This window comes from Miscanthus floridulus, chromosome 7 (genome assembly GCF_019320115.1).
Source record: "Miscanthus floridulus cultivar M001 chromosome 7, ASM1932011v1, whole genome shotgun sequence".
Taxonomy (NCBI): domain Eukaryota; kingdom Viridiplantae; phylum Streptophyta; class Magnoliopsida; order Poales; family Poaceae; genus Miscanthus; species Miscanthus floridulus.
In genome coordinates, this window is record NC_089586.1 from 56,551,393 (window position 1) to 56,561,351 (window position 9,959).

The following is a 9,959-nucleotide window of genomic DNA, read 5'->3' on the forward strand; positions in this document are numbered from 1 at the left end:
GGTGGATTATGGGGAACACCTCAACCCCTACCTCTGCCTCTGCCTCCTCCTCTGGTGGCCATCTGTTTTCCAAAACAAATGTTCAAATTTTAGAGACGTCCAATAATACATCACTTATAAAAGATAAAGAATGCAATCTAAAATTTCTGAGCGAGTTCCAACTGCTGCAGTTCAGTAAAACAGTCATATCTCGAGCTACAGACATCATTTTGAGACGTTATTTACATGGTTGGAAAGCCTAAGATATTCCCTACATCGTTCGTGTAGAACACCTTTTCAGATTCTGTCATTAATTTAATAAAAAACAGAGCACCAACCAAACTGTTCTGGATTCCAGACAGTGCAGCAACCTCAACTTGCAACAGTTATATCTCCGAAACCATAACTGATAATAACATGATTCTAGTGGGATTTGAAAGATACAGAAGTCTAGTTATCTCCATATAATTTTCATAATTTTTGGATGTACGAATTTTGAGATATATGATAAAGAGCACAGACTGCTCCAGAAATCAGAACAACAGAGACAGAATAAAGTAACCCCACTATAATATTCAATATCCTTAAACTTTAAAATCTTTAACTAGGAGATCAATGGACATACCCACGTAATCTCAGCACTCATTACAAAATTCCAAATCACACATAACCATAAGCACAATCAACTAAGCATTAAAGTTCACACGGGACACAAACTTGACTCGACTCAACATGACTCGCGCTACTAGCATCTTTATTACACCAGAGGGACTCCTAAACTCTTATAAGCTTGGATAACATCTTGGTTCTTCACTTCTTGCGGGGATCATGGATCTTGTAAAAAATTCTAGGCTTGCCAAGTTCCTCTGCGAGATCATCACGTTGGGTGTAAACGCGCTTGAGAGTCTTATTCTTCTCCTTCAATTCCACCAGGAGGGTTCCCACTTGTGCGCGTAGCACAAACGAGTCATTCACATAGAGAGGATCCGGGTCACGGCCTTTGTACTCTAGGTAAGCTTGTTGAGCCACATCCGCCAAAGCATATCCCAGAGATTGACGCCTTGCAATTGAGGTGAAAGTAGCATCGATTTTCTGACCTCCCACGATCGGATCGAAGAAGGTGACAGACAACTCTATCTCCCATTCGGATCCAACCCGAGGATGCACACGCTCAGTGCAGCGGTAGTATGTCTTCATCTAACTTTTGGGATAGATGCGACGCAACTGTTCTAGGAGCTGGTGGTGGTAGTAGTCATCGCCCACATTCCTGAAGCAGGTCCTCTTCTTCCACCCAACACGAGAAGGATCGACCGTCTTCTCCTGGACAACTTGGGGTGGCACATCTTGTGGTGGAATGGCTGGGGGTGGAACAACTGCAAGCGGCATCGATAATGGTGGCACATTGGATCCTTGCATGGATTGATCTTCTTTTGGTTCTTTTGGATCCTCTTCTGGTTCTTCTGAGGCCTCCACTAGGTCTTCTGAAACTTCCTCATCAAGATGCACCCCCTCGGCATGCACTTCCTGGACGTGCACCGTTCCATCGTTGTTCACAAGCATGATGTTGATCTCTTAATGCGGTGCAAGCTGCCTATGGGGGAAAGCTCCTCCCATGCTCATGCGGGTAGTACTACGAACCATCTACAGGAATGAACCAAGATAAAGTTAGAATTAGAGACAATTAATTTATAATAGAGTAAAACAAAAGAAGCATAAAGTTTTAGCAAATAACAAGACTGAGGTAGAAGCATGAAACAAGTGAAGTAAAAGATGCTAAAACAACCATTACTAACTAGGCTTGCATCCTACAGTCAACATAGGCTTTGGTACCAATTTGTCATACCCAATTTTAAAGACAAAATTGGATATAAAACCATATGTGTGCCTAGGAATCAATTACACACATATAGAGACAAATTAAAGGAGAATACCAAGCACAGTGCTTTATTACATCATGAATATTTAATCCATTACAGAAGGATATCAAAGTCTAGCAATGGAATAATTAAAGATAACTTCATGGCGCCTCCATAGCCACAGGGACGGTCGACTGATTGATCACAAGTCTAGAAATCCTCATTACCATTGCCACCTGTTACCCATCCAAGATTTTTATCCAAGTAGTAAATATAAACAAGCGTAAGTAGATCTCATACTCAACAAGAATAACACGGGGTTCATGAGGCTCAAAAGGTAGACACTGGTTTAACTGCATTTAGCTTTTATTGAATCATAGTTTTATGCAATAGAGTAGCAACAAGTTTAACATAACCCAAACAAACACATGCTCAAGTAGACATGAATAATGAATAGCATAAACATACTTATCATTAATGATCATCTATTCCATAAGGGTCCAAGGCCGCTCGTGTCCATAAGCACGGCTGTTATAATAGTTTTTAACACTCTATAGAGTTTGTATACTTTCACTATGAGCCATGCTTTAACCTTTTGCCCGAGGAGATCAGCCACTTGACCCACTACCAAGGAAGATCGGCAGGGTTCACTATGAAGTCTTTCAAAGGTTCGTCTAACAAGTTAGGGCCGATAGGATTCCTCGGCAGGTAGATGTAGGAACCCCTCTTTCGAATGGCAAAATTCCTTCATGGCTATACACATAAGAACAGAGATTGTCCTATACCCAATGTGGCAAGCCCCTTTTATGCCTTTCGATAACCTCTAACGAGCTAGAAAAGGTCCTCATACTTGACTAAAGCCAGAGCCATGTAGCACTCATGGTTGTACTGTAAGTCCTAGATTTTCGCTTATAGATAAGTCCTTAAGGAGAGGAATCTAGAGCATCACAAAAACTATGCTCTAACCCCCTTGTTCCTTGTTGCTAAAAAGCATCTTTTAGTGTTTATTGCATATACCATTAGTCAAGTTACAAGATCATGGTCTTTAATTGAGCACTAGCATCACTACCCAATGCAAAAACCCATAGGTGACAAGGTATAGGCACAAAGCTAGAAAATCCTTAGTGGTAATCAAGGTAGACACATGCAGTATGAATTTAGATGATTAACAGTGAGTGGGTGTCAAGGATTATCCCATGCTATAATTGCCTTGATCAACGAACTCTGGCTGGTCCTGCTGATCGTCGAAGTATTGGCCTTGATGAACGTAGTAAAACTCACCGTCTATACTCGATAATCGGCATCAAAGCAACACACATACATCCATGCAATCATGCACAAGCAAACAAGGGCTATGGTTAGAACAATACACCAACAGAGGAAAAACATGTTTAAAAGCCTATAAAAATATTCTACACGTCACTACAAACACACAGACGCGAGAATCACCGAAATCGGATTTAAAACGGAGAAGATATGTTAATTATAAGCTACGGATGGCAATCCTATAATTACTGCGAACTTATTTTCAAATTAAAAGAAATAAAATTTGGTTTTCATTACTGTGCAGGGACTGCAGGTTTGATTATCTAAAAAGTAAGGGTCTCTTTAGAAAAACTACCAGCGAAAGGGTATGTTCTAATCTGGAGCGTTGATCTCAATCTGGACGGCTAAAAATAAATGAAAGAGTATAAGAGAGAGAGATGGCTGGACGCTACACTGTACTCCAGCACGGTGGTCTCCATTGATGGCGGCGAGGAGCTCGCCGACGCTCATGGATACGACGATTCCAAGCGACGTAAACCAAAGCAAAAATACCGGGAGATAGAGTGGACGACCGCGAACTCACCTAGGGCTGTTACGCGGACAGAAACAAGATGTAGACGATGTGCAGCTTGATGGGGTGGATGAACGTGTTCCTGCACGTTCGGCGAAGGCGTGAGAGCGATAGAAAGCAAACGAGCGAGGAAGAAGGGCTAGGATGGCTTCATCACCTCGGCACAAAGCTCAGCACAGGGTCAAGAACGACGGCGAAGCTGCGCACGAGCGGGTTAATGTGCGGCTGCAGCAGCGAGGATGGCGACGGCGCGAGAGCTCCGGGCGCTGTGACTGCTGCGAAGGGGTCAGGAAAGGGCAGTGTACAATGCATCACTTTTATAGTCATGGTCGTTCTAGAGATGGAAAGGATGGAGATCGAAAAGGATTTGGACGCCCTTAACAAAGGAAAGCTACATCTTCCTTTCCATCACAAGAAAGATGATGGAGGTTAGGCCACGACAGCAGAGCGGGAAGCAAGCCTTCAGGCCAGAGAACAGAGAGAAGCATAGTCATTTTCCCTTGACAATTTCTGAAAGCTGAACTTTCCAAGGCCTTTCAAAAGAATTTTGAATACAGAGAGATGAGACAAAAACCACACATTACAAATTAATAAAGTGCAGCAGCATGTATGCAACATCATGTGTCTAGCTTTATGTTAGATTTTAATTTGACAAGATTATTATTTTCCCTACATTTGAATGCACACACAATTGCATATTTAAATCAATTTAAGCTATTTCAAAAGGATGCAAATTTCCAGGTGTTACAGAATGGATCATGAACTGGCATGTATTTGAACAAGGGTGTGTAATGTTAGTTTTAAAACTATATTTGCTTCCGCTACTATATTTGAACTTGGTATTGTAATAACTCTTTTTGTACTCCGATATATGTTGAATGATGGTGAACTTATGTAATATGTGGCTTGTATGTCGAATCATGTACGATCTTGGTTGTATGTTGGATTATTTGAGATCCTTCATGATACTCAATGGACTACCGGGTTTATATGGGCTCAGGCATGACAATGCGATCGCTGCGGTGGTTGTCATTGTACTTGTGCTCTTACAAATTGGTCGGTTCTGCCATAGATAATTAACATATATGTTTTATTATATAATTGGATAATGAAAAGTTGCTAGTAGATGCATGCAATTAAGTCATGTGATGTTTTTAATAGTAGTTGTTGAGTGGTATATATGAAGCTAAGTTATGATAAGTAGTGGTTAAGCTTTGAATATAACTCATATGTATGCTCTCATGTTAATAAAACAACTAATGATTATGTTGCTTATACAAGTTCTTCATCCTAGCTTTAATTCTTGCTTCAAGTATTTAGGGTGTTTCATGTTACCCTAGAACCAATGCTAATTAACTATGTTCATAGTAGTTGTGAGCTATGTGTTTAACTTATGCATATGTTACCTTGTTAAAGAACTAAATGAAGAACCTTGACGCATATGTGCTGAACTGGCTGCATGTGCAGTTTCTGTTAAGTGGGTGTTTCCATGATACAAATGATGTTTTCTATGAATGTGGTCAATACAAAAGTTGTAGATAACTTCCTTATATTGCTTGTCCTAAAATTTCATGATTTTAGGCCTGATGGTTTAGGAGTTATAGATTTTACAAGTTTGCTATCAGCTTTTGCATGTGCTTGAACAGATCTGAATGATTATATTGTTTGGCATATTTAAACCATGAACCATGTATTGGTGATAATATAAGAATTGTAGTGCTTTTGTTAAGCTTTCCAAAATATCTAAGGGCACTACTTTTGCTGGCTTAGAACTCCGGTTATAGCTGCTCAAAGTGGAATGGCAGGTTCTGTGCAAATCTGGACAGAGATGCCTTCTTGGTATGGTTTGACCTTGATAGCTATAGAATCATCTTAAGATGATAATAAGAAAGTTATAGGTAACTTAATAATATTTCCATAAAGTTAAGAATCATGTTTGTTGGATGCTTATAACTCTAGTTATGGTTAAATTGAGTGACTGCTATGTTGATGTCCAGATTTTGTGCATGTACTTGAAGATTGATTGCTTATGCTTGATCTTGTTTGTATGATTGCTAGGATTAGCTTGTGCTAGATGATTGCTTAAAGTAGCTTAACTTGATTGCCTCATTCATGAATGCTTGATGTTATTTTCTGGCTACCTTACTATGATAGGTTTGTGCAATAATTAGTTAAATGACTTGCTCTCTAGTGCTTAAGTCAATAGATGTTACCTTGTCCTTGCCTTGCATGCCTATTGCAATGCATCGTGAGTTGTTTTCTATGCATTCGTACATCTACATTATGCATCTCATCTAGGTACGCTAGATGAACCATGCAAAGGACGGAAGGACGTGATGTTGGAGCCAAACCTGAAGACAGTGTTGGTGAACCTATCCCGAAGATGGAAGAGCTAAGCAAGTGCTAGGGGTCGGAGATGCCACCAAGATGGTGCAAGCTAACTAAACTGACTTTGTGTTGGATCCCAAGCAAGCCCCAGAGCATTCTAAGTCTCCTACCCTCTCTTTTTACAAATGCACATAAGTATAACTTTTGTATGCTGCATTAGGTGATAGGAGTTGAATGAAACTGTTGGTGTATAATTCCTACCTTTCCACTATATATAAATACCTGAACGCTTACTAGTATGAGTAGGACATTCTATGCTTGGCCGTGCTTAGACCGGTAGAAGTGGGTGATTTCCTAGCACCTGCAATATAGGTGGATACATGGTCATGGTTGGCTTTGCTATCGTGGAAAATAACCATGTGATGATGAATAAATGGAGACTAGATAGGATCTGGTGATGGAGAGGCAGCATGACATGGAAGTCTTGTGTGCATGTTTTGTGCCGTCTATGTCGGTTAAGGACCGCATCGTTGTGAGCCCTCATGTCATTTTGAACGCAGCCTCTGACTCATTCTGACTACGAAGCCGAGTAGCTCAACTTAGGCCGAGAGTCGTTCTATCCAAGTGCGCACACTAGAGGTAGTAAGGATGTGTGGGGAGCCAGACGTGAGCCCAAGGGTAGGCTAGGCCTGATCGTCCTGGTAGCTGGTTGTCCCTGATTGTGCGGCGCTGATCGAACCTACGACATGTGTACCTGAGTTGTACCAAAGGTGACCTAAGACTACCTTATCGTAGGTATGTCTGGGTTTGTGTTAGGATTTTTGCCCAGCTGGTTGCAATCGATTCGAATCGCCATCTCTCCCAGATAGTGAGAAACTTGACTGAGCCCCCTCATCATAGTAACTCTGGATGGAACATGATGGTTATGATGATTATATGATAATTGGATATGGTTACTATTGTGATGCTTATTAATCAAGTGATTGCTATAGAGTAGGTGCAAAGTTAGCCATACTAAGCTTCACTAAACTTGATGCTAAAATATTGACTAAAATATTGAAAGTAAGGACTTATGATAGTAATGCACTTTTTGCAAAGTTATGCTATCCAACCAGCTCCACTAAATAAGCCTTGCATATCCTTGAGAGTCTTTTTTTATTTCTCTCCTATCGGGTAAGTCTAACTGAGTATATTCGAGTACTCAGGGTTTATCCCACCATATTGTAGGTGAAGTTCTTGGCCTACTGAAGATAGTGGCTAACCACCGGTGGGCTCGGCGACTCTATATTTATTTCTCATCTGTATGCTATTGTTGGAGGCTATTACTTATGCTAGCAGTGTATTTGAAACTTATGTTATTGTAATCATTTTAAAGCTATGTTGTTTTCGCCATCGTATTTGTAAACTTGGCAACATATTATTATTTATGAACTCAATTGTAATATTATTCCGCTGCAACTCCATGTATGTGATGTGTATTTGTTTAATCGTGCGATCTTGGTTGTGATGTTGATTTACCAAGGTCCTTCGTGACACTTACTAGATTACCGGGTTTATATAAGTGCAAGTGTGTGCATGCCAACATGTTAAGCGGGGGCAGTCGTGCTTGAGCTTGTATAACTTGGGTAGTTCTGTTGCAGCTGACATCAGAGCAAGATTAAGCATAATACTGTCATGTACATAGTTTTAAAAACAAAGTTTTGTTTTTAAAAGCCGATTTGGACTAAAACTTTAGCTACAGCAAAATTTGTCTAAACTAATTTGCAAAACTATGCTAGCAACAACATCCAGTCAAGCCCAATTAAGGACTACTAGGTGGCTAAGTGAACTGATACTAATTATGGGGATTTACTTTGTTGCAATTTTTATTTCGTCGTCCATACGGCGTGCTATATATATATGGAAGTATTTAAATGAAACCTAGAGACTAGACTTTCATTTCTGTATATATATAATTGTGGGGTTGGGCTGAAATGAAATTCTTCTATAGGTACGCTAACCACGAATGCATAGATTGAATGCAACTGACGACTAGATATATGTCAAGAGAGTATGTGTTATGCCACTAAAATAGAATGTGATTGCCACCTTAGGCTAGCAATTTTGTGAGGATGAATAGGATGGTCATGCATCATGATTGTGCTTGTGCATAAATATGCTCCCCTCACCTTTGTTCTAATAATAAGTAACTTGTTGCAACTTGTGATCAGGCTGATGTGCTAGCTTCCTTGTAGGAAACTAGAGAGATATGTCTTGACCTATGTTGTTTGAATAGCCTTGTTAGGATATGCTATGAGATGTCACCGTGCTTGTGTGAAGAAATGGTGTTAGATTTGTAAAATGCATAACATGAGCTAAGAACATCCAAATTGAGTGAAACCAATTTTGATAGTGTTGTTTTAAAGTGCTCTACCGAGTGAAATAATAAAACTTGTTGTTTGGTGATGTTTTGTATGCAATATCTTTTATCCTTGATATGTGCTCTTTAAACTTGAAAAATGTGAACTTGGAGCTAGGAATGTCCAAAAATTATGGTTTTAGTTTTGTTAGCTTTGTCATGTTGTGCATGACTGAAAACTAGTTTGCTAAATATAAGTAAAACTTGTTTTGAAGAGATATATGCCTACTCAGTAAAAGGAAATAAAAGATAACAATACCTTGCCACCATGTTTTGCATGATTATGTGTAGTGGTGTCGCTATAGAAGACTACTTGTTATGTGTGAGCTTGTGCTTAGTAATAGTTGCTTAAGCTAATTTGATTGAGTTTCTCAAATGCTTGCTTAAGACCATGATGTATGTGTGAATGTGTTGTGATCTAGGTGGTACCATAGTTGTCACCCTTTTAGTCCTCGGTAAGCATATGAGTGTGAACATCCTTATCAAGGAACAACACTCAAGTTATGTTAATCTCATGGTTGTCTCCAAGTAGATTCCCTTACTTAGGAGCTTGAGCTTGTGTGTGTGATTATTAGCCCTTGAATGTTTGTGTATCCATGCCTTTGCTTGAATCATGAGCCCATGCTTAGTTCCCTTAAATACTTGCATATGTCGTGGATGTCTTGCTCCTACCCAAAAAAAATCCTTGCCGGACCTCTTAGCCCTTTTATCCTACAGATGATCCGGTGCAACGCTAATCTCTCGCTACCTGGACCTTGGAATCTTTTCCTTGCCGATCATGTCATTGCCTTATCAACTAAATCCCTAAGAAGTGTATCAGCTCTATCCCTCGAATCTCGCTTATTTTATCTCCAAATATCTCAGGTCTCTGAATGTTTATCAGTCTTAATCTCATGTTGCTGCCCAACAAGACCAAATCTCATATTACTCTTTTGCCTGGTAATCTTTGTAACACCTCAGGTGTTAGCCACTTGCTAAGCAGTGGGTTTGAGCTCAAACATGACATGTTAAGTGGTAACCAGGAGCTTTAGTTCCTTATCTTGGAAATGGTGACGAAGGTGTCAAGGTCAAGTCTATGAAATGAGCCCCAACTTAAACTTGGACAACACACCTTTGCTTATATGTTGACCCTTTTCAAATGTATTCTTGAGTAGTGTTAACCATGGCTCTTTCATGTGCATCACCTTAACATCTAGCTATCTTCGCCATTGGAAAAGTTTCATGAAGTTTGGATCCAAGAAGTCACGTGAAATGATAAGTTATTTCTTGAATTGCTCCATTAAGTGAATGAGAACATATGTCATCAACCAAACCTTGCAACCTTGCTCAAACAAGTCTAACTAAACTCATGAACAAAAGTTGTGAAGGGTTCATGTTGAGCAAGTGAGGAGAAAATGCTTCAATGGACCCAAAAAGGATAATTTAAGATTTATCATGATGCTGCTTTGACCAAAGTAGAATTGTAGGTTCTCTGTCTGTTTTGATGTTGGACCTTAAATAAGAGTTGTATATTAGTTTAATTAAAACAACTTTTGTTTAAGCCCCAAGATCTAGTTTAGCT